Raw genomic sequence first — 27870 nt, forward strand, 5'->3', positions numbered from 1 at the left:
GATAGGCATACGCCCCGTCGTAACAGAATAAATAAATCAACTAGCTCCCTCGTAAGACCCAATTATTCTGTATTGTATCGTATTTTATTTTATATGGCTACGTCTCCCCCACACAATACGGGGTGACCAAAGATAGACTGAAGGGGCATGTCTCGGTCTCAATGACCAAAAACCAATTAAATTATCTCTCCTAGCAATCAATGAACAGCACCCATCGCCCGAATCAGGATTAAGACCTTAATGACAAGTAACAGCGATCAATAGGATCAAATAGGATGACCACCTGGGCGCTGGGCATCAAATGAGGGGATTCCCAGCCTCACAGGAAATTAACCAAAGGATTAGAGAAGAAACCAACGCATACATTAGGGAAAATCTGGAAGATTTCTACCCACAATTGATAGGAAACCGTTCGGGTCGGATATCACCCAGTAACCCCCCAATCCACAAGAGGCGGCGACGCGAGGCTTATATGAAAGTATCAAGTATCGAGTACCAATGAAGAGGAAACACGAATCAAATGACGATGTTCAGAAAACTTACAGAAACTAACAGCATTCAATCGAAATGGTATGTTTAAACCAACAAGTCAAGAAAATGTCAGGGAAGTGTCACGTATTCCCGGACAAATTTCAATTCTTTTTTTTAACGAGGAAGAGGGGAATACAAACGACGGTTTAATGAAAACTTGCAGAAACGTTATCAAAAATGATCTCTGAACTAACAATTCAAGCAAATGTCACAGGAATTGTGAAGCACGCCCGGACAATTTTGATTTTACGATAGCGTTAATACCAAAGTATCGTCACTCTTGCCCAAACTAACGAAAACCAACCCGAAACTAACATCAGATACATTGTACGTTTCAACTTCCAGGAGCAACTTCACGGACCTCGAGTATATGGACTATTGTATTTCATGATAGTGCCTTGTATGTAAAAAAAAAACGTTAAAATGTAGGGGAAACAAATTATGATACTTGCAAATGCTCTCGTCTTACCATAATTAATGATTTACATTATTCACCGTTTACCAATTCCCCAAGCGGTATAATTATTTCAGATCATTAATTTAATTATTCTTTAACTCCCAAGCGTGCGATCTGTACGTTACACTTTCTGACATTCTCGTAACTACGTTCAATATTAGTTATGAAAATTATGGAAGCATACGTTAGTTAAGATTAATGTTCGTTTACCATCATAATTTATAATCACGCTGGAGAATTATTTTTTGTTTGTACTTCTTAAAGCAAGATTGTGAAAAACAGGAGGGACTCGTACGGGTAGAATAGTGGAACTAAAAATTAATGCTTGGGTATATTTCTTTAAATGTGCAAAAAGACAATTAGTTATCAAGTAAGAGCTGGAATATGTACCTATTCGCCACACAAAGGAATTGAAATAATGGCCCGTATGAATAAAAATAAGCAAATGCTTATACTTGCAAAATTCAAAGTATATACTCGTAAGTGCTCCTTCGCACAGGGCGACTTAGCAGCGCTTCTAAGCAGAAGGACAGGACGCAGTGCAGCGCTGCTAAACCATGCTAAACAGACCAGTATGAAGGGGCAGTTACGAGTATTTACTTTGAATTTTGCAAGTATAAGCATTTGCTTACTTTTATTCATACGGCCCAATGATCAAGTTCATCAAGTCTCGATGATCAGCAAAAAAATCTTCGAGAACTTGCATGCATCCGTTATCCATAGACATGTCTTCCGAAAAGTCAGTTTAGAAGGAAATTTGCCAAATGTGAATGCAAGCACCCTGATTTTGTTGACAGGAAACAAGGCATATAGAATTAAGAGCGGCCTGCGACTCTCATATAATAGTTATTTATGCATGAAGGGCCCGAGGGATTGTAAATCGCCCGAGGGTTAAATATCGAGTAATGCCTGAGGTGCATACAAGATTTTATTTTTCGTCGTTCCAAATAATGCAATTCTAATATAGGTACAAATGTAATGATTAGTGTTTGCCCAACATTAAAATGCTTCATATGAATCAAGTAAGATCTTTTTTTATTACGTAATATGATCCGTCAATATATTATTTGACAGGCCCTTTGAGGGCATAATGAAATGACAATCCATTATGCCCTCGGGCGTCATAGACTGCTTTATATATCTCATATGACAGATATATTTGGCATTAAAATAGGCAAATGAAAAATAAAGTAATTTGCTTTGAAATTAAAAAATAATATTCTGGGGAATACATTCAGGAAGGAAACCGAGGGTCCAACGTGTTTCGTTTGCGAGCCACCCCCAAAGAAGTGGTGAAATTTGCATTTCTTCTTTAATTTTTTTAAGAGTTCGGTGGCACGCAGGGTGGCACGTCTTTGAATAGATTTTCGGGTATGCCCTATCCGATTTTTAAAGAAAATTTTCAATATTCCTACCACGAAAGGGTGCACCCCTACTTGGAGGTGCGAAAAAATTCTGATTTCGACGAAATTTGGTATCTGTGGGTTTTTGAACATTAGTAAAATCTACACCGAGGTAAAATTTGACAGGCTTTCTTTCAATCAATAGTACTATAACATTTTAGAGAGAAATACATCGACAAAACCGTTAAAATTGGAAACATGTTTTTTTTAACGTCTTAAATTCGACTGTAAAATGAAATTCACAAGTTTAGCAATTTGTGTTTATAGAGGAAATCCAATATTGCCGTAATAAAATCAATTAATTTATTCATGGATTAGTACGCATCGTTTCTTTTGTAACTTATGTTTCATGCAGAATTTAGTTGTTCAATCTGACCTCGTTATTAGCATAATCGATAAAACACTAAGGGGAAGTAATTAACAGCCTTATTTTTAATTTAATTTCCCTTCGAAGCGCGTCTTTAATCAAAATAGCATCTATTGGAAGTGCGTAATTACGGAAAATTTCGAAACGCCGATATATCGTTTGTGGTTTATTTTTAAATTAATTGAATCGCATTTGTAAATATATTCTTGTATTAGATTTTCTACATCATTAATTATTAGTCTACAAAATCGTTAATGCTCGTTCGTTTACTGACCAAACATCGATATTATGGAGGTGGCCAATTTTGTGTAAAATGCTAATGGTAAACCATAGTAATAGACTATTTACTTTACATTGCTTGTTGACAGTACATAACGGGCGATCAAAAATGAGTTGCTGTCGAGTCGCCTTTGGAAATTCAAGTTAAGTACGTTTTCCCATGTATACAAAAATTCCAAAGGTAACTCGACAGCAACTCATGTTTGATCGCATTGTATTTACAGGCGCCACTTACCTACTGTAATAGATTAAAAATTATCAAATAGGCCGATGGGCAAGTAACGCACAATTTGGGATCGTTGAATTTAGTAGTAGATTCACAGAAACGTGTAATGTGTAATTAACGCAAAACTGCTGATGTTACTAAAAATTTGGTTCAAAACGTTATTGGAAACTCATTTCTCGTCAACAAGTTTCGGGATGGTATGAAAATGAAATATTCAGCACGGGAGAGGGACAGATAATTTATACAATTTTTTTAACCCCCATCTTGAACTGTGTTGTAGTAAATTACCTTCTTTTTTAATGTAGGTATGACTCCGTGAGGTTTGCTTACACCTTGTGCTATTACGGCATGTTAGCATTGTTTCATTTATTTGTGTTTCAATAAAATGGAAATGCTGTAACACGAATTGAAAATGTAGTAAATATACATCGCCAGTGGTAACCTGAATAAATTAGGTACGCACGTAGCTACAGAAGGGTATAAAGCTTACACTTACTTGAGTTTCAAACTGTTGTGTATCGCCATTTGTTGCGTGCAGGAGTGTCCTACTTCCATGAATACTAAGCTTTAGTAACACTTGGCCAGCAGTTCTTGCACTCCCATCGTTAACTAACAATTTGTTACACATTCGGCTGTCAATATTTAAACCCACTCAGATGCGCCTTCTCAGAAAACAAAGACACATTTTATTTTTTTATGCAGACGCACACGGCAGTCGCATTCGTTAGTTATGCAATAGAATCACACGGATGGACACATTTTTTTTTATTCAGTGCGTCCAAATTTTCCACAAAACTTTTTTTGCGTCACTCAAGCACGTCAAGATTCTGAAAAAGGTATACGTCCGTCTCGTGGCCGTAATAAAGATTGAAGTTCATAAATGAGTTACTAAACCTAAAGGTTACCTAATCCGATTTAATAACCACAGAATAAAGTTATTCGGGCAGCCCGTGTACTCGTGTGAAACAAATGACAATACTGCGGGGGAAACTCCATAATAATATAAAGATCTTGAATATTATAAAGTTCGCACCCGGTGGATTTCACGCTTACTGACTGGTTATCCTAAAGGATTTCCTATTCATATTTCACCCCTTTACTTAGGACTACGTTCCGTAAATGTGATTCATTTTAATGGTTCCGCCATTCGTATTTACTTAGCAAATGCAAATTCTTTTTTCTGTAGTGTAAATACTGACCCATACAAAAGTATTAATTTAAACTAAAATGGTTAAATCTAAATCTAGGGGATTTTATTCCCCCTGTCCCTCTTTTTTTGAGACTTTCCTATATTGATTGGCTTCTGTGTCACACGATGGAAAGACCTTCTAAAAATGCCAACAATGCTGTGTACAGTGGTTGAGATTGCAGTGTATCTCAGCTGTTTTTAAAGATAGAGCCTTGCGGCTTCGCGACCCTTTGCCACTTTTTTTGGTGAAACTTTTAATAAAACAGAATCAATAGGTATAGTTTTTCCCGAGATTCATGGTAAAAACGAAAAGTAGAACTGTTGGGATCCTACCGTATCTTACTACAGCGGTTTTTTGTTAACCATCAGCATGCACTTGTTTTAAACAGCCCGCAGTTATTTTTTCACTGGCCAGCATAAAATTGTGGAGAATTTCTACTAAGCCAAAATAGGAGAAAAGCAGTATAGATCTCCCATAGTACGAAACCTCGTGAAATCTTTCACAAAGCAGACCCGTGGAAATTAGATACGAGCCGTAAAAGGCACCATCCGGTGAAGGTCAGCGACTTGCTTCAATTGCAATGATTAGAGAGGTACATTTTTTCATTACTGGCATTTTGATTGCGAAATACGGGTGAATATGTAGAAATCTACGAGGCAAATGCCGGAGCAGTACTCTTCCCCCTCAGCATCCCAACAGGTTTCTTCCGTTCCGTCCCTTGTACAACATACCTATCCCTACATTCCCGTTTTCTGGCTGAAGAGGCGACGTTTTAATTTTTCATTATTAAGGACCACCCTAAAATATCGTTCTTACATATCTGTCCAAATGTTGGGCTTAATTTCGATTTTTGCAATTAGGCACCTTCTTAGCACTTGAACTCCAAACCCAAACACCAGTATGGATGAAAGTACCTACATTCATACATATAGGCACAAGAAAATACAAGCGGCACTATAATTCTATATGCAATTTCGGCTTATATCCCCGCTTTAATAAAAAAAAGTAATCTAGAATCTAATCATCGAAACATCAAAAGAAAATTTGTTTAAGAGCAATTTGGGGTGATTTTATGATATCGATCGTATACGCTGCATATTGTGGCAAAAGTAACGGTCTTATAGCGCTAGGATATTAGGCCGCGGTTGAAGGAATTTCACCAAGTAACCATAAAGTTATATATGCTATATATTATATACCTACACGAAAATTCTACGACAAAGGAACGTATAAAAATACTGAACTCAGGGCTGGTGTTCTTAATTACGATCCATATTTCAATTTTTGCAGCCTGGAAATCGAAACCGGCAAAGCGAACGCGATCATTAAATACCCACCTTAATACAAGGTCCGGACCTATATCGTAGAATAATGGTGATTGGCGGTAAAGAGGATAAAACCTCGTTATTTGTGGAGAGAAAATTTTCCTTTTGCTTTATTCTCAGGCATTAACAGTAATTTTGTCTGCACCTCCATTTTTATGACGCCGTTGAAGTAAACTTTCATAATTGTTGTTTGAAAAGAGCATTTAAAGAACGGACGAGGTTATTCAAAATTTCAACGATGCACTGTGGGTGTTCTTAAGTATAAATTTGGATACCTTGTCGTTGCATTGAAAGAGTGATGATGGATTAGGCGAAGTGCACATACATGTACTTCTTCGCCTGAGTAAGTGGATACGTTGACGCTACGATAAAATAGATTGCATACTATCCCAGAGGTTTAAGTTTTTCTTGCTTCGATTTTTACGCTTTCTTAAAAGATAACTCCCTAGTGTCCACATCAACCCTCAATTAAAATTAATTCAGTGTTTAGAAAGAAAATTTTCTTCGATAGGTATCATTGTGTTTATTTTAAAGAATCCGCACTGAAAGGCTAGGCCGGGTTCATTTATGGGTGTTTAGTTTTTATTTAGTAAAGACGACAACACATAGCATTTTGGATACGAGATACCTGCAAGAGTATGTCGTGTTCGTTCTTTGTTTTTTTCAGTTATTTCATTTTAGAAGAGAGGCTTCATTTATGAGAACGATAACAATTCTAAAATGACCACTGTTGTGTCTAATAGGTAAACGAACTCTACGTGATCGTAACATCGTAAATACCTAAGCCGTTATTAATCAGGTAATAAAGTGTGAGTTACAACTTTCTAAAAAACGTTTGTAATCAAAAGAAAGTTACCGCGTACAATAATACTGCTGTGTGGAGGTTTTGTAGATAAATTTGGCTTGAGAAGTTTTGTTTGTGTCTCTTGTTTCCACTGTATAATTGTGTTGTGAACAGATGAGTGGATACGAGTCAGGGCCCGAGATTTATCACATAGGTTTTATTTATTACGATCTTGATTTTGATGAATAAGCATTTTTTTATTTTCTCATTTCAGCATTTATCGCTATCAATAAAAATATTTTGTTGCAAACTATACCGAAAAAATTACATTTATGACTATTTAATAGCAAAAAAAGCTTTACTGCAAAAGTACAGTCAAAACATCTGGTGATACTCACCTAATCAGTTTAAGTTACGCTTTTTCGTCATTTTTAAATTTGATATCATTACAATCTGCTTCGGTGATCCATACGTACGTATCAAAAAAGTTGATAAGAATGTTGGTGAAAACATTCATAAATTGGCTGAAAAAATCATGTCGTTCTTCACACGTGAAAATGTTAGGTCATTGTTCGACTTAGTAGGCGCCATTATCGCTAGAGCGGATTTTACTTTTCCTTTTCCTATTTCCCGAAAGAAGAGTGTTGTGGAAATACAACAATTTATTTTATTTTTCACTTAATGTCAAGGTTATTGCTACGTTACCATAGAAACAGCACCATGCATGAAAAGGAAAACAATTAACTTATACCTACCATGTATACGAGGCCCCTTAGGGGCCGAGTACTTTCATTTCCGAGTCAGGTAATGTCATTTTACTGACGAGTTTTGTATGTGCAACTTTCATTAATTTTTGATGTTAAATGTTGGTCGCAAATTTCGGTATGTTATTCGAATTTTAAATCATTGCTGATTTTATTTAGAATTATTTATTTAATGATGTGGTTTTCTTTAACTAATCGCCTTTTAATTTGTTTACTTTATTGTTCAGATAGAATTGGGTGAAATGATTTGTTAAAGTTGTCTCATGTTATCTCCGTTCATTGCGATAAGAGCGTTATCGCTGCGTAGGCTAATTAGTTTCAAGATAAGCACGTATCGCAGGTTTTTTCGCCGTAGTGAACACGGGTGTTTAATTTATTCGAAGACGCAGTTGGAAGTGAAACGGAAAGAGAAATTGTTCTATTTACAAAAGACGCGCGCTAATCGTTGCTTTTTTGTGGTGGACGCTTTTGGCGTATCGCAATGAGCGGTAGTTAATCGTATTTTGGTTACAAGACAGCCATCTTGACTCTTTCCAGTTGTACAGTTGTTGTAGAAGATATATAGAGAGTTGTTTAAAGGATTTATTCGGTAATTTAAAAGTGAATGTTTAAGTTTAAGTTTAAGCGAATGTGTTTGTCTTTACCAGTATCTTTTAAAGGAAGTTTTTCCATCATCAAGGGGCCCATTTTACATCAGTAATAAAAATAAATCCAGTTTCGTCTATATCGAGATTAAAAGCCCTGGCAGGATCATAATCTTTTCGTATTTTGTCAGTACTCGTCTTTTATTTGAGCTAGCTGTGCAGGCGCTTGTAGAGTAACTTTAGCGTATTTTCCGCGTATCGATCAGTACGCTAGTTTCTTAATTGTAGGTATTGATGGTAATCTTCAGTGTACTCCTTACTTCGAAAGAACTTAAACGTCGACCACTAATATGAGGACGACGCAAACTTCAAATCGTCAAATAACGGCGACTAGACTGAACTAAATAATTCAAATAACTCCATTTATTTATTTATTTATTGTCCCTCTTGTTCTGGGCCCTCAATAGGCTTTTGTCCAATTACAGACAGACCCGCATAATGCTTTTTAGAAGTGCCTGTACAGAAGGTCTAAAGTTGTTCTATTATACTCCTCCGATATGTACCTTACGAATCAGGAAAACTGCAGGAAAACCTAATTCGGAGTAGCCGGCAGCATACTCGAACTTGATCTAAGAAAATTCCTATATCTGCCACAGATGGAAAATTAGTTGAGGCATATTAGCATGTACGTTCTTTGTAACGTGGCGGTGCCATTTTAATTTAGTTTAGTAAAATCAAATACAAAATACATTTACTGAAAAGGTCACAGAGAATATGACATACAAAAGGTCCATAGGTAATGTTTAACGAATTTATATTCAATGTCACAATTTTGGTTGCTATTGGGATACATTGTCAATTACAAAATAATCTTGCGCAATTTTAAAAAGATTAATAACTCGATTACGACCATTTTCAATTCCGCTGATTATTATGTAGAGACAATTACATTTTTTGCCCAATGAATTCAATTTACTTCAGATCTAATTATCGGGGGCTTGACATCTTTCTTTCGTCCTATTTTTACAGATCAAAATTTAAATAATGTTACAATTTATACTTATGTACAGGTGTAATTAAGTTTAAACACGCTCGCTTGGACACTTTATACGCCCTTGTACTTTGCCAATTATCGTATAGATACTAACTTTATAATTTCAATTCCACCCAGTTGAAAAATGGGGTACTAACTTGCATTGACAGCTAATAACCCACGTCAGAATACACCGCGAATATCACTAATAACGTAATCACATTTGCTCCTCGCTTTTCGCGCATTTAAATTTGAAAACATGGATATGGGGAGTATTCGTATTTAACCCAAGTTGACATGTAAATTTCGTTTGCGGATTTGCATACTTGTGCTTACACTTAATTATAAAATGAGTGCATCCAACTTAGGATTAAGCAATAACATTTGCAAATTTTAACTGCAAGATTTTGCATTTGTTGTAAACATGTGAAGGAAGATCTCGGTGAAAATGAAATGACGTTACGGAACTCTATCCAAAACCTCATTTTCACAAGCGCGTTTGAAGAAAATCTTTTTATAAAGGGACGTGAAATTTATTTATGCCGTTAAAAAGAAAATATACTATTCAGGACCGCATTTTCATAAATGTAATTACTCACGTTACGCCTACCCTTGCATACTGGATATATCAACACGGACCAATTTCTATTCTTCTGCAATTACCAATTAGTAATGTGATGGACTTCCGCTTTAGTGGGGTAATATTTAGAATATTCAGTGAATATCGGATGGAGTCACTAAATGTGGTTTTAATTCGTCGGTGCATAATACCTACACTACTATTTTTAATACCTGAAAGTATATACGAGAAAATCATTTTTTGTTATGCATTCGTGATGTTAATTAAAAGTTCTGCGTCAAGTGGAGATTATATTCATTAAAACATTCGCTATAAATCTACAATAGCAATGTAAACACTGTTACTTTACGTTTGCAGTAATCTGATTAACATTTTCAGAGTTCTATTTCCAAACACACAATAGAAGGTTTAAATACATAACATATTTCATTGCAGACAATATCTAATATATGACCTGAAAAGCAATTTTAGATTCAATACGAATGCATTTACCAAACTTTCCTGAATTCATATTGTATTTTATAGATTAATTAATTCAACAAGCATTACCTTTATCGATTCCTTGAAGGACTTATGGAAAGGCACTGGATTTTTTCATCACTTGCCGTACAATATTTTTACTGACGAGAGCAAAATCGCGTGTGGCTTTTTACCAAGGCAGCGTTAACAAATTTTTCATAAACACGACCGTCAACCAGTCAGTTGTCACTATAAGTAAAAATCCGATGCGACTAAATAACAAACGATCCTTGAGATCTTCACGCGTCCATCCTTTTTACAACTACGTAGCTGAAAAACAACAGCGACCTTTCTTATATCCTTAAGAACATATGTACCAATTTTCAAAGCGATCAGACGTTTCTAAAGAAAGGCGGACGGACAGATAGACAGATAGCAATACAAAATTATAAACGATCTCGAGGATCGTTCATAATTAATTCCACCAGGTTATGGACCCAAGAAGTGTGTACAAAGTATTTGATTTAGATTACGAAAACTCACTCCTGGTCCTTGGTTAACAATATACTATTTTACTACCGTATAGCCAACAGTGGCCACTTTTATATCACATAATACCTCTAAGACATACATTTAAATGAATTTTTTATTTGCAATTTATTTGACAAATAATTAATTATTACAAAAGACCCAAAAATTTGGTAAATTATTTATTAATGAAATTTTTAGAGCCAAATCGTTTAAATACAAATGACATTTTGTGGATAGTCCAAATTAAAGAGTTGCTAAAAGTCAAAATTTACATTTATAACCAAATTTAGTTAGATCCAGTATGAATTTTACTTTAAAATTTGTTATGACTTACAAATAATTCTCTTTAATCTCGGTTAAGGATATCTGACTGTTTGATAGATAAAAAATTAAATACAGACCAACCTTGTACTACAATTTTTTTTCTCTCGATGAATCTAAGACATCTAGGTACAGGAAAATTCCTCGATCCTGAGTTACCGTTAACTCGATTTGGCATTTGATTTACTTGCAAGTGTAAAATGACTTTTCTCTGGCAATAGTGATACAAAAAATAGTGATATGATTTAGGTTTTTTAAGCTTTCCAATAGACTTTCCTTTGGCTAATAAAATTTTATAACAGTTGTGTGTTACAATTTTCGCAATGTTACATAGATTTAAATACGTTTTCAGTTTATTTTGTCACGATGGTGATACAAAGTCTTTTCTCGCGAATCCGCTAATTGACAGATTTACTCTGTTCGTTTAAAGAAAGCCGTCTTTGTTTATTTTATGCACGTAACTTTCCAGTTTGTAATGTTCCTAGGGGGGGGTCTATCAAGCCGACACGGAAAACGTTGACTTACCCTATACTTACGGTTGGCAACTCTGGCAAAAACTACAAGCAGAGCCACCTACCTTTCAAGTCGAAACGATGGTAGTCTCGCGGCACTTTTGAATTTGGATGACAGTCGGCTCGATATGGGTGGAACGAATGGACTCCTACGTTGTGTAATTGGTTCTTTTATGTGTTGGGACGTGAGACACAATCGGGAAGGGAATTAAATAAAAGACAGAACTTTTGTGCGTAAGAAATGACAAGATCAAATAAATATATTAACGCACACACAAGACCATGCCAGGGAAACCTTCTACGGGACTAAAACCCTGGCATAGGCCATACAAATACATAAAATAAATCACCTACAGCAATAAAATGCAAGAGAAAATACACATAAATAAGACATCTCAAATGGTATGATAAAAATCAGATAATCAAATCAAATGCAATTAAAAGTTCATAAAAACAAAATACACAAGACATCATAAATGCAGTGGAAAACATGATAAATCAATTCAGTACAAAAACACATCAAAATACCTGTACGATCAATAGAAATAACACAACTCGTCAAATAAACAAATTGCATGTACATAGGAAACATGTAAATGGTGTGGCTCTACTCCAGCCTTCCGTTAACATAATTTAATTTAACACGAAAAGTACATGTGAGAATGCCATTGGTCAATAGCAAGTATTCAGGTGAAAATCGATTATCGCTCAAACAGAACATATTTTAAATAGAGGAAATGTAAATGAGAGGGCCCCCACTCGTATTGCTAAGATGTTAAGAACTACAATCCGCACGAGACGAGTAGGCAACAGATACAGCGAAAGATCTAACTGCATTAGGTACCTACTCCACGGAGACAGAATGACCCACTCGCACACACAAACATCGAAACATCAAATAAAAGAGCCCCCCTTCGTATAGCTAACGCACAAGAACTGTAGCGAGCCACGAAACAGAAAGTAACAGATACAGCGAACAATCAAACTGTATTAGGTGCTTCCCTCACGGAATTGTTACGGGTCAATCGAACAGAGCAACATCACACCGATAATCAACTCCTCATGAATAACAGAAGTAAATTACTTAATTAAACAAAATAATGGCATAATCATCTGTACAATATGACACAAACATGATTCATCTAACGGTACACGAAACAAAGGCATGGAGTACGCCATGATTCAGATATCGTAGTTTATGCAAAATCAGCAAAATGTAAATATCACATTGTGGCAAGAAATTCAATGATTAAATATGTAGTACAAGAAAGAATAAAATGGTTACTACCTGTAAATACATCTTCAAAACACCACCACCAAAAATAATCAAGAATAATCAAAAAAACCGGGAAAGCGTGTGCCTTCCGTCGGCCTCGTCGCCATCTTCTCTCCATTCTCCCCTAGCTTCCTTACGAAAATCCCCTAGTATACGGCATCTGCGCAAAACCGTCGTTGGTTATATACAGAGCATATTATATTTTTGTTTCGGATGTAAATGTGTGTTGCCTAACCATCAGGGTGGGTTATCACAAGTTAACGGAAACTTTAAAGCCCCTCAGTTTATTATCTCACGTAATCCTTTGTACGTCATTGTTTTTTTCCGGTTCAAACACCTGCAAACGTGGTTTTACTTTTGTTTAAGCTGCTATTCCACGTAATATAAAATTCCGAAAATCTGCGAATTAACTTAATCACTTCGACTGGGAACAATCGCTTTTTATGAGGGCAAATGTCCGCTTTTTGATAACTAACGAAAAGTTTTTATTACGGGGAACCGAAACTGTCTGCTCAAAGTCAAAATCGAGAATCTCTAACAATGGCGAAGTGATAATGAATGCAGCCATTAGTTTTCATTGGTTAAAGTTCTTTGGTTCTACCAATCCAACCTATTTCTAGCTTCGTTATTAATTAATCTTATCTCTTTCCAGAAAAACCTGACTCAAAAGGCTTTACGGTGATTTTAACTTTATGATGAACTGAGAACCGTAACGTTATTGTATAGCTATTAAAAAGACTGAATTTTATTAGTGAAATTCCACTACAAATGACCATCTAAATGTCGACACCCTACAATGTCCAATAATATTCAAAACTCAAACAGATGTACCCTTAAAGTCAAAGTCTATCACATTTGCAATGAAAATTCGAGAAAAATTTATATCCAATCGCTACCGTTACCCCGAAGGTTTATCAAGATGTCTCGCCACTTATAACTTCATCTACGGAGCGTTAAAAAGCAATATTTATATTTGATTTGCCTATGTATTAATTTATCTTGGGGAAACCTTTAATAGTGAAACATTTTTTCAACTGTTTCGCAACGAGAAATCCACAACCACCACGTTTCACCTATACCGGGTGATTTTAAAAACCAGCTCTCCTCTTTTTTACTTTTTAAGATGAAGAAATGACATTGGTAAATTGGGGATGTTCTTTGCCGGTTAAGCTCTATTGTCACGCTTTTCCAGAAGGTTAGTTTTTATCTAGAGTTTTTGAAACCATTTCAAATAGTTTTAAGTAAACTATGAAAAATGTGTGTGTTACAAGTGGAGTGTCATTTGTAATCAGACGTTGTATCGAAATTAATAAAATAGAAAATCCGGATTATCCGGAAGTGACAAACAACAATTGAACTCCCAAAAAAAGTACAAATGTGGCATATGTCAGATTTCATTCCTTTATCTTAAAAACTACACATATTATAACAGGGACGAACCACTTTTGAGAATCACCCAGTATGTTTCCCAACCCGCCCTAGGACATTTTTTAAAATCTTGAGTGATCACTCTAATTTTTTAGATCAAAATGGAGTTACAATTTGAACTTTTATAATTTTGTGCTATGTAAGAGTTATTGAGCAATAAATAAAATAGGTCAACCTGTTATATTAAAAAATGTTTCAAATAAAAGCGGCTTGACAACTCGTTTTACACATTTCGGCAAATCTTCAAAGGGTTTTCGAGAAAACAGATCACGTTAGAGTAAAGAATCTTGTAGGTATCATTTTAAAAAGTACTATTTGGAGGAATGTAAAAACCCATAAAATACTGGGAGCTCCATTTGAAAAAAGGTGATAACGTCATCGCTCCAAATGATGTCATCATAAAAGACAAGGGTCGTTTGATAGTCTCCTGTTTTGAAATAAGTAATAATGATACAGAAGTCTAAATGTAACAACGCATTTCAGCTAGCGTTTTTCCAGCCCCGCGATCGCCGTCCTGAAGTGATTTTCCTCGCGCTCTTCCACCTCGCCTTCTTCTTCTGCACTAATCCAGGTCTTTTCTCCGCGATTGCTGCGCTTTAGTTAACGCCTTTGACTGTTGTTTTGTTTCGGTAATGTGGTGGGGAAATTAATTCGGAAAGGTGTAGAAAAGGTAAGGGAAACTTTTGTTCAATATAGACCCCTGAACTTAATTTCCATCTTCAATGATAAGAAAGTAATCCATGCAGTTGCACTTGATCCGAGTGATGTATAGAAAAATTAGAATACACTGTGGAAAGTACCGACATTAAAGAACGATGGCAATGTAAAATTATATAATAATAAACTTAATGAAAATGTCCAAATCCCATTACCCCAAAGTTGAAGACTACACCTCAAAGTTTGTTTTAATTAAATTCCCTTTATTAAGTACATCGCAAGAAAATTTAACCTCTCATTAAATTAAAGATTGAGCAACAGCTGTAACCTTTCGTGATATTGTGGAAAGGACAGTTGTCATTGTAGCTTCCGGTTGAATTGTTAAATTCCATCATTTTATAAAATCGTTATTTGTTCGCTTACTACAAATTATTATACGGTTGGTTTACGCTGTTTCTCACATGGAAAGCGACAAATAGATTTACAAATAAAACTAACCTATATAGATTAATCACACATACAAAAATGGCATGGAACTTAATCAGTACGCATATTTTTTTTTTTTTCAATATTAGTAAGTCAGTTTTCGTATACCTACTTTTTATTTAATTGTGTGAAATGTAACTTATACGATTCATGAAAAATGTTGATTCTACAGCAAATTGATAATTGATTATTAGTATTCCTGTGACGGGCGGTTTCCTTTTTGTGTAATTAACATTCATAATTAAATTTTATTAATTGTCGTTGGTCTATGTAACGGCATGGAGATTATTGTTTACGAGAAGGGCGGCCAAGGTTGTTTTTGTGTACCTACATTTTATTTAAACGTAGAAAGTTCCGGGAATTGTTGGGTCTTTATCTGTTATCAAATTTAAATGCTGAACTTAATTGACAGTTAGATGCGAATTATCGTCTTTTCTGTGTAGTTGGGAGAGATGAAATTTTATTTTTTCTGGAATTTAACTTTGGATTTATCTCTTAATGTCTGATAACTAATTGATTTGTAAAAATTTTCTACGTCTATTTTTTTTGGCCTAATAACTTTCGGTAGTAGGATAGGTTTGTTGTCAACTGTGTATGATTGGTTGTTATAATTTTTATTATCGGAAGAAGGGTTCCTCTTTAAATCGAACGTTAAGAAAACAAGCGTCGCTTTTTGCCACAATCTACGCAGTACTACGTCTCGTTGAAGACTTTAAATCAGCTTTTTGCACCGAGATTAATCTATTTTCTATTTTCTCCCTTAATTAATTTAGGGCAAAATAGATTTCTTGTCGCTTGAAGAATTCTGCGTCTGCTCATGTCCTCATTTATTATTTTTCATTTCGGGAAACCGAAAGAAAGAGATAAATTAGAATTTAGTATTTGCCTAAAAATCACATTTTTGTTTCAATAATTTCACTGCAACGTGACGTGACGTGAAATTATTGAAACAAAAATTAGATGTATAACTATAATTTTAATTTACACTTTCCTTAATTTCTCCGATTTCCCACAACCAAAACAATGAGCACATGAATAAACGCACAATTTTACAATCTACAACAAATTTATTTACAACTTTGCGGTAAAATAATTAGGGGAGAAAATATTTCAATATAAATGAATTACCATTGAAATTCTTATGGTGCATAAACCGTTGCGACACCCTCTGTATACACAAAATGAATAAATTACGCTGTGCCTTTAGGGAGCTAATACGTTTTGACGATTTCTCGGCTCAAGTTAGCGTTAGCATTTTCTCAATTTTAACGTGGTCAAAATACGAAAGTGAAGCTTGAGGATTATACATTTAGATCTAAATAATTTGCGTTTCGACGTATATTCCTAATGAAACTATTTTGAGGTTTTTTATAGTCATCCACTTTGTTTTTCCGCGTGGTCATCCAAGAGGCCGATAGAAGATTTCGATTGCCGTAATCAAACTTTAAAAATCACTCCTGGACAGTGTGGTTCTATAAAAAAGGTTCACAAAAAAAATATGTGAAAATTGAAAATAAATTTGCGCGAAATTTTATTACCAACTTCGGTTTATTACATTTTGAATTGCACAGATACACTTAATCCTGCTTGGATTAATGGGTTAGTAGAATTTTGAAAACAGATTTACCGCATTTATGAACTTTTAATATAAACAAATCGTTCATTTTCATTTCAATTGATTTTCGAATACTTTCCCAAATTATGATGTATAAACCGTGCGCTTTTTAAAATAACGGCTTTTGTGCGGATCTTCAAGGTTTAACAATTTAAATTTACATATTTGCGTTCATCAGTAGAAAAACCAAAAACCCTCTCGTAATCTCTTTTATAAAGTTCGCCATGAATTATTACCCACCGCGAATAAAAACTAATGGATAAAAGGGGAGGAAAAAGGCCTACTGTGCAACAAAAACTAAATTAAGGATGTAATTATATTTATCGCATTTCTTATGCAAAGATTTACGAAGGAGCTCATTAGGGAAATCTAATAGACACTATTTTATGCTAGGGTTTAGTTTTAGGCAACAAGAAATTGCGGGAAACAACTTCACAAGCAAACACCTCCATATAACAAAGAACCGCAAAGTGAATGCCGTTGAGGTTGGGAATTAACTAAAATGTAAATACTAAAAAAACGCCTATAAATTTGCCGCAAAAAAGTTGAAACAAGCTGGCACCAAGCGTTAAATAAAGAATATAAAAAGCTCCACTCACGCGTGTAATTGACATATTAATACCTTATAATCCCTTACATAAACCACTGCCTAAAATTGCCAGCTTTTTTAAAATGCCACGAATTGAGCACGTAAAAAGTTAGCTCTTCAAATTGAAGGTGTATAAATTAAGACGTAAATAAATAATAAAGGTAGAAAGCGGAGCGAGAGGTGCTATTAATCAATGCATTTTACTAACGATATAAAGCTCAAGTTGATCGAAAGTTGGCCGAGGCAATTTCCCTCGTTATTTAAAGTGAAAAATAGTATCAATCTGAGCAGCTCGTAAAGAGCCCGCAAATAAGTATTACTTTTTATTTGGCAGTAAATTGATGAGCGAACCGATGGCAAAGTAGAAAATAGCTGATTAAACTGATTGGAAGGCAGATGCGGTCACAATTCAGCTTCCCACTCTAAATTGGTCATGTATTGGTTGTCATAAAACGAGGAGAGATAAGTATTTGGAATCAATTTGCTTCGGTCCTTACCTCTTGTAACTTGTTCCAAAAGTCAATTTCGATACCGACCTATAATTACGATCCTTATCACCGGATTGGAGCAGAGAAATGCTTTCCCTTTCAATTTGTGAGTTACGAACAAAGAAGTTGGTAATTTCAAATTCGCCAGGAAGCCGCTCTCTCTATGTTTCACATTTTAAATTGTTATTTCATGGTTTTCCCTTCACTAATACCGGTATACCTTAAACGTAACGAAACATTCATCTTAGTTTCTAAATGTTAAAGACTTAAAATTATGCTAAAGTCTTGGGTGCATGTTAGATTGATCCAGTTGAAGTGTTCAAAGCTCTTTAATTTTGTTAAGTGATTGCAGATTAGTTCAGTTTTTAAGAAAATCAACCATAACGTCACATATTGACCGTGGCCAGATGGACTAAAACGATTACACAAAAACGGCGTATAAAAAGGCCTTCCTGCTTACGTGTATCAAAAATTCGTATTAATAAATATTAATCAAATAATTTAGATAGGTACTATTCGGAGTCAGGATCCAACCACCCGAATGACACAACACAACGTTAATTTTATTAATCCAGCACTTTCTTAGCTTTCGCGTTAGCCTTGAAAATAGATTGCGTTTTTTAAATGCTGTTTGAGTGGCGCCTACGCTTCTGCAGTTTTCAAAGGCAGGTACATTCGCGAACATTTCAACTCCATTTAAATTGAAGTAGGTATATTCACGCACCCATTTGTGTTGCTAAAAATGTTGTATACCTACACTATGTGCTCATATTTCTCTATTTGCGTTCAGTACGGTAAACAGAAACCCGCAAAGTTAGTTTATATCGTTTACTTGAATTTACATTGGCATTTAGTAAATAAGCACTTTCTCAAATACACAGTTGAAAAATTGGCTGTAACATCGTAACCTAGCTACAACGACTTACGGGGTCATGGAACTTGGTTGTTTACACATAAACAAATACTCCTGGATTACTAATGAACACCGACAGCGATTTGAGTAAATAAGAAAGTGTGAAACTACGTTAACGGCAATCAATAAACGTTAGTGTGACCTAAATAAACCCCAAATGGATTGAAAAGCGTTAGCTAGAAATTCTTTTATGCGATTTCTTATTTATAAATCATCAACAGCTTTTACTCAACATCCCCAACCCAAATCAATTGCAAACAAAATTGCGGGAAGATAAATAAACCAGTCTACTGCCTTAACGGAAGTTGGCAAGCGGTCTTTTAAGTTTACACAAGCAAACAAAAATAATCTAGAAATTTAACTTTTATGTGTGTAGGGTAATTTAATTTGTCTACCATCGATATAGCAACAAAGCTGCTACAGTTAGTTACCTCAGTTTAGACCAAACATTTGCTATCTGCAGAGTATTACTAACACTATACAATCAAATGACTGCGTTCTCCGTACTCAAATTAGAGAGCGTTCATGTAGATTTGTAACAACGGTTTGCATGTAAAACTGTTGCATTCAATTTCCCTCGATTCCGCTTGAACGAGCGACAAGCAAGGGCTTTCAGTTTGAGCTTTGCGGCCGCCCCGAATCGACAAAAAGTAATAGTGTAAGTTGGGTTAAATTTATATTAATATGCCAACGCAACCCTCAATGTGCATTTCAAATTTAAGAAATTATTTACTTGCAACAAGCGGTAAATTTGGAAAACCTTTATAATGTTTTTAAACCTAAAAATTGTAAAATGCGCTTTGGAGTTAGATTTTCTTAAAAAACTAGCCAGTCTTTGTATGTTTCGACGTGGATTTAGTGATAGATGGAAAAGTATTTCGAACAGCAATTAGGATAGTTTACTAAATTAAGCGAATATTTGCAAACAAGTATAAATTGTGTAAGAACCATATTTTAGGGTAGTCCTTAATAACGAAAAAGTAAAATGTCAACGCAACCCCTATTTGATAAATGTGGCAAGCTGACTGGTCAAGTATGCGCGATTCTGCACATATGGGTGCAAGGGTCTTAAGGGATCGTGTTAAGGCAGTTAAGTTGCGTACGCGCTCTGGTCACGATCGTATAAGGGATGCTAGGTAGAGCATCGGACGTTAGTGAGTTTGGTGTAATAACTCATACCACACAATAACTTATTGTGAGTGTCTCCCACGCGTAGGTGGTGAGTGTCTCCCACGTGTAGGTGGTGAGTGTCTCCCACGTGTAGGTGGTGAGTGTCTTGTGCAGGCCATCGTGTTGGTCGTGCATTGTTGTTGGGCTATGGTAAAACCCCTGGCAGATATCCGGATATATTCCTAGGCTTTTAGAGTGCATTATGTGCATGTGCCTATGACGCGGTCCCGCGGGTAGCTCCCGTTGATTATACCGCTGAGTGATCTACTCGCTCGAGTAGATCATGGTGTCGACCCAATACGAAACATAAAGGCCTCATTGTTAACACAAACAGTTCGGGGGTGAGCTCGACCTGGATGTCGTTCCCAGGTAGGGCAATGAGTGACATAGATCGACGTTACTGATCTATTGGCCGAGGGTCCTAGTCAGAGGGCCAAGGCGGGATGTGTATCCTAAATAATACACGTGCGCGCGGCGTAACCCTTTCCCAAATAGGTATGAGCTCCATCTTATCCCTTCAGGAAGCCATCTCCAACGACGCATTCACCCCAATTGCCAACCGGAGTGTTCGGAAGTCCAGGAGAGCTTAGTGCCAGTTCGGGGCCAACGCCCCCCGGTGAGTTACTTAATTAATTGGCGAGGATTGCGGTTAAGCAGTCGCGATATTTGTTTACATGACCCTTGAGCGCGGGAGACGACCAGTCAGACTGAATGCTGCCATGCCAACCCCTTATGCGTAGATTACATAGAGGGACGTTTCTAATGAAAGGTGAGTTTACAGTAGATTTGTCGCATCTTAATAATGAGTTCTGACCAACAATTGGCTCCAATTTAATTACCGATTTCCCGGTTGTCATATATAAAATACCCCCCCATTACAATTGTTCACAACTTTTGTGCAGATAAAGCGTATTTTTTAAAACCGAAATAGCTATTAGTAAATTGTTGCGTTATAAGGTAGTAAGTAGCATGCTATATTTATCGATGTTTTCTTCTTGAGAGATGATTAATGGGGAGACTTCACCAATTGATATGTCTCGTTCAGACAGTTTATTTTGCCTTTGTGCCTTGTGGGTACTTTCCACCGACAAAACGTTTTCGAGATATTCGCTCGTAAAGTTTTGACATCACCAATAGACAGTCAGACAGACGTCCCAATCGCCGTTTGTGAGTACCATCCTCTGACAATCTCTTCTTGAGATATAAGGAATTATGTATACCCACTCACGATAAGGAGTCGAGGAGGAGGCTAGAAATTAATTCCTGTTGTTAAGACCTTTCATTAGAGTACCATGAAGGATGAACCCCCCATCTCCTCTGTTGATAAGAAAGCAGAAAGTAGGGCGGTAGTTGGTAGAAAACCGTTCTTTTTGTTGAGACCTTTAATTGGAATACCATGAAACATAAACTATAAACTAGGGATTGACTGGTATATGAAACCAACTAGTTCGGGTCGTTATATAATAAACTATAACTCGAATCATCCATTTATCATGACACTTAATAACATCTTAGCTTAAAAAAACCGCATTATGAACATTGTTCGCCCTTCGCTTGTTCATAAAAATCTAATGTTACTTAGTAAGGTCCTGTTGGACAACGATTATCCCCGAAATTTAGTTCACCGAATTTTGTTCCAACATAATAGTGCTACTGTACAACATACTAACTCATCAAATAATAAAATCAGATGTAAAAGGTTCCCCTATATAGCACAAATCTGCGACAATATAAGGAATATTTGTAAGGATAATGATGAATCAAAAATCACTTTTTATAATCCTCTAACAGTTAATAACTTGTACTCCAGAATGAAGGACAAAACCCCCTTGCAATTAAAATCTAACTTAATAGAGTATCTATTCCATGTAAAAAGTGTAATTTTTGCAACATAGGGCAAACTGCAACGTGGCTAAAGATGAGATCTGCACAAAAAAGTAATTGCAAACTACAAAAGGACACTTGTGCACTAGCAATTCACAGTAACCAACTAGACCATGTAATAAAGATAGGCTATTCTTAGAGATGTTTCATATTTAGAACAATTTAACAATGAATTTTATTTTTCAATGCCAATTATATCTGTCATATGAGATATATAAAGCAGTCTATGACGCCCGATTGCATAATCAGAGAGCATAATAGAGTTTTACACGTCGTTTTAAAAGCTTAAAAACGTTTTAAATCAAGAATTGTGTCGGGTATTTGATTTTGTTAATACAGCTCTAGGCCAACGCAGATATTTATTTTACAAGGAAGTTGCGAGTAAAATTTAATCAAGTTTGGGATAATTGAATTCATTGTTTAGTTAGTTTTGTTAAAAGAGGGCGGAGAAGGGCCTTTCAGATTGTAAGTTTAGGACACATGTTTTTATCAAGTTTTAAAATTATGGCTAGTAATATTTTTGAATTTGTATTTAGTTGAGTGTGTGAGTGGTGCAGTAGATAACCGAGCACAATTTGTAATGCCAGCACGTGTGATCACCATTTGCATTTATAGCAATCTGGGTTTTGATTAATAAAGGTTTGTTGGTCTGTAATTTTATAAGATTAAAGTTAGCTGTTCGCGATGGAGACAGAATTGGTTTTATTTCAGCCCTCATTCACTATTAAAGGTTGAATAAATTTAATAAAGTATGTCCACTGTTATGGAATTACGTGAACAAAAACGTTTTCAATAGAGAAAATAGCTGTAACAAATATAGGAATTTTTTGTACGTAACTGGTACTACCGGGTGATCCAAAAGTAGTGCGGACAGTTTGAATTTCCCGCTAACCTAAACATTTATAAAGTTGGTAACATACCACATGTCATTTACTTAAAGGTGGTGGATCAATTTAATGGATCACTAAAGAATAATTACAATTAATTAATTAATTAAACTAAATTAATTTTGAGTGAGTGAGTGAGTCGAGTGAATCACGGGGTTCCCGTACACTAGCAGAAACGAAACAAAAGGAAATATAGCATTAGTAAACCGGATAGGCACCACTTAGTCTTTAGTAAATGTCAAAATAGAAAAGAGAATACTGACCTAAAGGGGGAACAAGGCAGACTAAGAGATCCTTGTTCTGGTCTTGGTACGGTAAAGAAAGAAAAGAATGGACAGGGTAGTTTGAAGAATTGATGCCACAATCGAGGATACATAATTTAATAAATGATCTCAAAATATTACAAGTAGGACACTGTAATATTTAGATCTTCGTTCGTTCTTTTTGCATTCGGTAGCTTAATGTGCACATGCCCAGATTGCGCAATGCCAACTGCATAATGTCTACTTCCTTAATTTATAGATATATTTTTTGAAATTTTAGCCAAAGTTTAAAGACAAATGCACTAATCGACTCATACGAATAAATGCGCAGGTTCGATTAGCTCGATATGACTGATGGATTACCGGCATCAAATCTAGCAATTGTTTAGGTACTGATTAGCGTAATATTTTGGAAATGACGCAGTTGAAAAACTAAAATAGTTGTGTCGGCAGAACGGATATTTTAATTTCGTTAAAATTATGCAAATGCATAACGGATGTAAGACTGTGAAAAACTTTTTTGTATATGTGAGTTTTTAGCACCATGACGTCATACAAGTTTTTTTCAAATAGCAACCCCAAAATTTGTTTGAAAGAAATTATTTTTCCTTGTTTAACTTACAAAAAAATTGTGTTAAGTTCTATTACAAAACACTTGGAAAAAATTAAATTCTCCTAAATCCAGCAGCTTAGTGCAGTTAATATTTAGGATGAGTGATTGCTTGAGAAGTTCGATTGTTGCTTTCTTTCTAGTCTTAATGCAAAAAACTATCTTGAAATATCAGTGTATACATATTGTGTATATAATGTAGTTTTTATCAAACCAAAAATGAAGTTAAAATAAACAAAAAGACGATTGCATTCGGTAGCTTAATGTGCACATGCCCAGATTGCGCAATGCCAACTGCATAATGGCTACTTCCTTAATTTATAGATATATTTTTTGAAATTTTAGCCAAATAAAATAGCACTAATGGACTCATACGAATAAATGCACAGGTCCGATTAGCTCGATATGACTGATGGATGACCGGCATCAAATCTTAAAGTAGTTGTACCGGCAGAACGGATATTTTAATTTCGTTAAAATTATGTAAATGCATAACGGATGTAAGACTGTGAAAAACTTTTTTGTATATGAGTTTTTAGCACCATGACGTCATACAAGTTTTTTTTTAAATAGCAACCTCAAAATTTGTTTGAAAGAAATAATTTTTCCTTGTTTAACTTACAAAAAATTGTGTTAAGTTCTATTACTAAACACTTGGAAAAAATTAAATTCTCCTAAATCCATCAGCAGCTTAATGCAGTTAATATTTAGGATGAGTGATTGCTTGAGAAGTTCGATTGTTGCTTTCATTCTAGTCTTAATGCAAAAATATCAGTGTATACATATTGTGTATATAATCATTGAATAAAAACACTATTTTTATTCAATGATATAATGTAGTTTTTATCAAAGCAAAATAGTATATTAAGTATGGAGAACGGTAAGGGATTTTTACCGTTCGAAGACAATTGTTTGGAGGAGGAGCGGAGCGACGACCCCAATTATTGTCTGAGAACGGTAACTCTTAACGTTCGACGTGCTTATAACATTTTTTGCGCGATCGAAATTAAAATTATGCAACCAATATAAATATGCACAGAAATTAACGAGCAGAATAAATCGAAATGATCGAAGTCGGTATGGTGTACATCACTAGGTAACCAGTTTGTTTGTCAAAACTGAAATTAATCATTTATTGTGCATTGTGTCTGATGTAGTTTGCTAGTTTTGCACTTCCTTTATGACTTTATGAGCGAGGTATTCGCCGGTGGCCGAATGGTAGGTCGAAGATTTTACAGAACAAAATTGTAATTGGAATGTATTAAGAAAAACGAAAGCACATCTTCAAACACATTGATCTCTATTGCTTCAGGTTTAAATGAAGAACGTGTTCTTTCTATACGAAACATCAGCACAAATTGTACGTTTAATGTAACAATAATTAAAGATTAAATGTAATGTAAGACTGTTAACATTGCACTTTAAAAAGGCGTCGTCAAGTATTTTTGCTGTTCTGTTTTTAGATCGGTAAGTAATTTTGGCGTCATCGTAATCATAGCAACTGGTAAATTCCACGTACTGTCATGGAAACACACATGGTAAATAGTCAAAAATGACCGATCGCGCAAAAATGAAGTTAAAATAAACAAAAAGACGACGAGCGGAGTTTTCTAGTTCTAACCCATCCCAATACCTACTAACCGGGAACAACGTTGCTTGACTTTAGAGACAATAAATTAATTAATTATTACACAAACCAAAGTAAAAAAATGGGAGTGAAGCGCGCTTTTTGGTTTAAGGTGGGAAGCTATTCTGTCTAGAATTTGGAACCTGGTTGTTCTGCCATTTAAAAATTAGCACAGCTGTGATAATCCAAAAAATGTATTAGGTTGAGTGAAAGATTAGGTATTATAGATGAATTTGGTTTCGTTACAAAAGTGGTTGAAAAACGGAATCGTGTTCAATAACAGTTCGCAACTGTTATATTCCACTTATATATTTCGAAAATATTTCTAAATTGAATATTTTTGCTATAAATGCGTTTCTACATTATGAAACTTCAAAGGGCGCATGATATAGCTTTTTAACATACCTCATACACGTTGTATTTGAGCAATGCAGAACAGCATATTTTCAGTAAATAAACTATTCAGCGAGAAAAACTCGTATTCCATCGTGGAGAATGTATAATGTCATGCAAAGTACTAAAAGAATTCCCTTTGGTTATTTATTCCGAGCGAGTATAATATAAAAGGATATGTACTGTATACATTTTTATACGTCATAAACGATGAAACGAATTTCTATTTCTAACATTTCTAACTAGCTCCGAACGAACGAGTTTCAACTTCTTGGCGAAATATCTAAAATATCACTCTGCAAATATAAATCGCTTGGGACAATTCGATAATGAAATGAAATACGCATTGCAAGATAGAATTCCGTAAGTCCTCTTTCTTAGACAATGAAAAAGATAATAGATAAAACGTACATTACCAAAGTCGGAGATTCAAATCTTAGTAAAGTGGTTGATTTTTCTGTGTCTCTTAAGAAATTGGTCCGCATTTCTACTGATGGGGCTTTCAAGAGCTGGTTAATAGTTTCTCAGTCTTGATGAAATGCTATTCTACAAATCCAAACAAAATATATCTTCGCAATCATTTGGAATTAAAATTGTTCCCAATTCGAATAGCTCACGAAAAGTGAAATATTGACTGTGAAGTACGCTCGTCATATTCACTGGATGTCGATCTAAACGCAGTCAATAGGACAATTAATTTCGTGTGTAATTTCGTGCTGGAGTAAACATGCCCGGTAAAATTAATGTCAACAGTTTACTCCAAGATTATCATTCTATAGGGCATTGACTCAGAATTTATTATTACGTTGTGTGCAGACACCGCGACTTTCCTCAGTCACATGTCACATTTTTCTTATTTAACCATAGACCCTCAATCCCATTTATTCTCTTTCACCTTTCATGTCATTGTGGCATTTTTTTCCCCCTTTTCGTCCTATCAAATATTTGCCTTGGTGTGTGCTCTTCCATCATTCCTATAAAATCGTAACGGCTTCATTTGTTGTATGTATAAGATTTTCATTTTTAATGTCATTATTTACACTATCCTAGAACTACAGTTTTGTTATTATCCAGTAGCAACTAAACTAACTTGATAAGTTTCCTTCAATTACCTAGATTCAATCAGCTTCTCAGCTGCTTTCGCCTCCAGCAGGAACTTTCCAAAATACAATGTCGCCAATATAAATGTCTTAATATCATAACAATGATAACCTAAAGCCAAAGAAACTGCCGCTACCACAATTTTATTAATAATTTGGTTAGTGATTAATTTGGTTAATGATTGATTTGACTCTTCGCGGCATCGTGCGAAATGGGCAGGTTCGACATTTCTTTATTTTAACCTGAAATCGAGAGATTTTGTTATTAAAAAACGACCAGGAAAAAAATTGGGTGCAAAATATTGATATTTACATCCGCTGTAAGCACTTTAAAAGCAAGTAAACGCACCTGTACGCGAGACTACCCCGCGTGTCGTCAGTAGCCAGAAACTTTTGCCGCTGTGCTGGCAAAGTATACGAATGTTTCTCATCTTCTTCTCATTTTTTTTAAATGGATCACACTGTATTTTAATTTAAAACAGTATTACATTCTCTTTTCAAAAATATAACACTAAGTAAAATTCAAAAAATATTTTGTATTTTTTAAATCATTTGAATTTTTTTAAAAATTTTTTGGATCTTTTTTCATCACGTGAATCTTTTTTGAATATCATTAAATGAATGAATTAAATGAATGACAAAACACGTTGATCTAGTCCATATGGTACAAAAAATATAAAAGGTGTTCCATTTAAAAAAATGAGGTTACATCTGATAACTTTTTTACCTGACTGTACGTATAGTTATTCTGAAAACGACAGATTATTTAACAATCATTATAAAGGAACTGTTGTAATAAACATTTTTCTGTATCTTTTTTTAACTAAGCACTTATAGGGTCATTTTAAAATCAACGATTTTTTATTCTCCCCCGTATCTCTTACGAGCGAATATTTTCAAGTTTGACCATTTTATGTAGGTATGACCCAAAAAGCGCATGGCATTGTAAATATGTGAAATTAAATAGTCTGTAATAAAAACCAAACCCATTCGGACTATGTTAGTTGTTCTGACGCCCTGTCTTTCTAAAACTTGATTTTCGTCCAGAAGCCTAAATATTGAATTCAGTACAATACAATAATAAAAGAGATGTTATATGTTTCAAAGGAAGCGGATCTTTAATCCTAAGATTCTAAAA

At 35.1% G+C, this 27870-nt stretch overlaps 1 protein-coding gene across 1 annotated transcript in view; it reads left to right on the top strand.

Annotated features, from left to right (window-relative positions):
- Window positions 1-7408: 7408 nt before the first annotated feature.
- LOC116173859 overlaps window positions 7409-27870 on the top strand; it is a 28644-nt gene continuing 8182 nt past the window's right edge. The window contains exon 1 of the mRNA XM_031491583.1: window positions 7409-7444. The gene's annotated coding sequence lies outside the window, so the exon portion shown is untranslated. The remainder of the gene's footprint in view (window positions 7445-27870) is intronic.

This window comes from Photinus pyralis, unplaced genomic scaffold (genome assembly GCF_008802855.1).
Source record: "Photinus pyralis isolate 1611_PpyrPB1 unplaced genomic scaffold, Ppyr1.3 Ppyr1.4_LG1, whole genome shotgun sequence".
NCBI lineage: Eukaryota > Metazoa > Arthropoda > Insecta > Coleoptera > Lampyridae > Photinus > Photinus pyralis.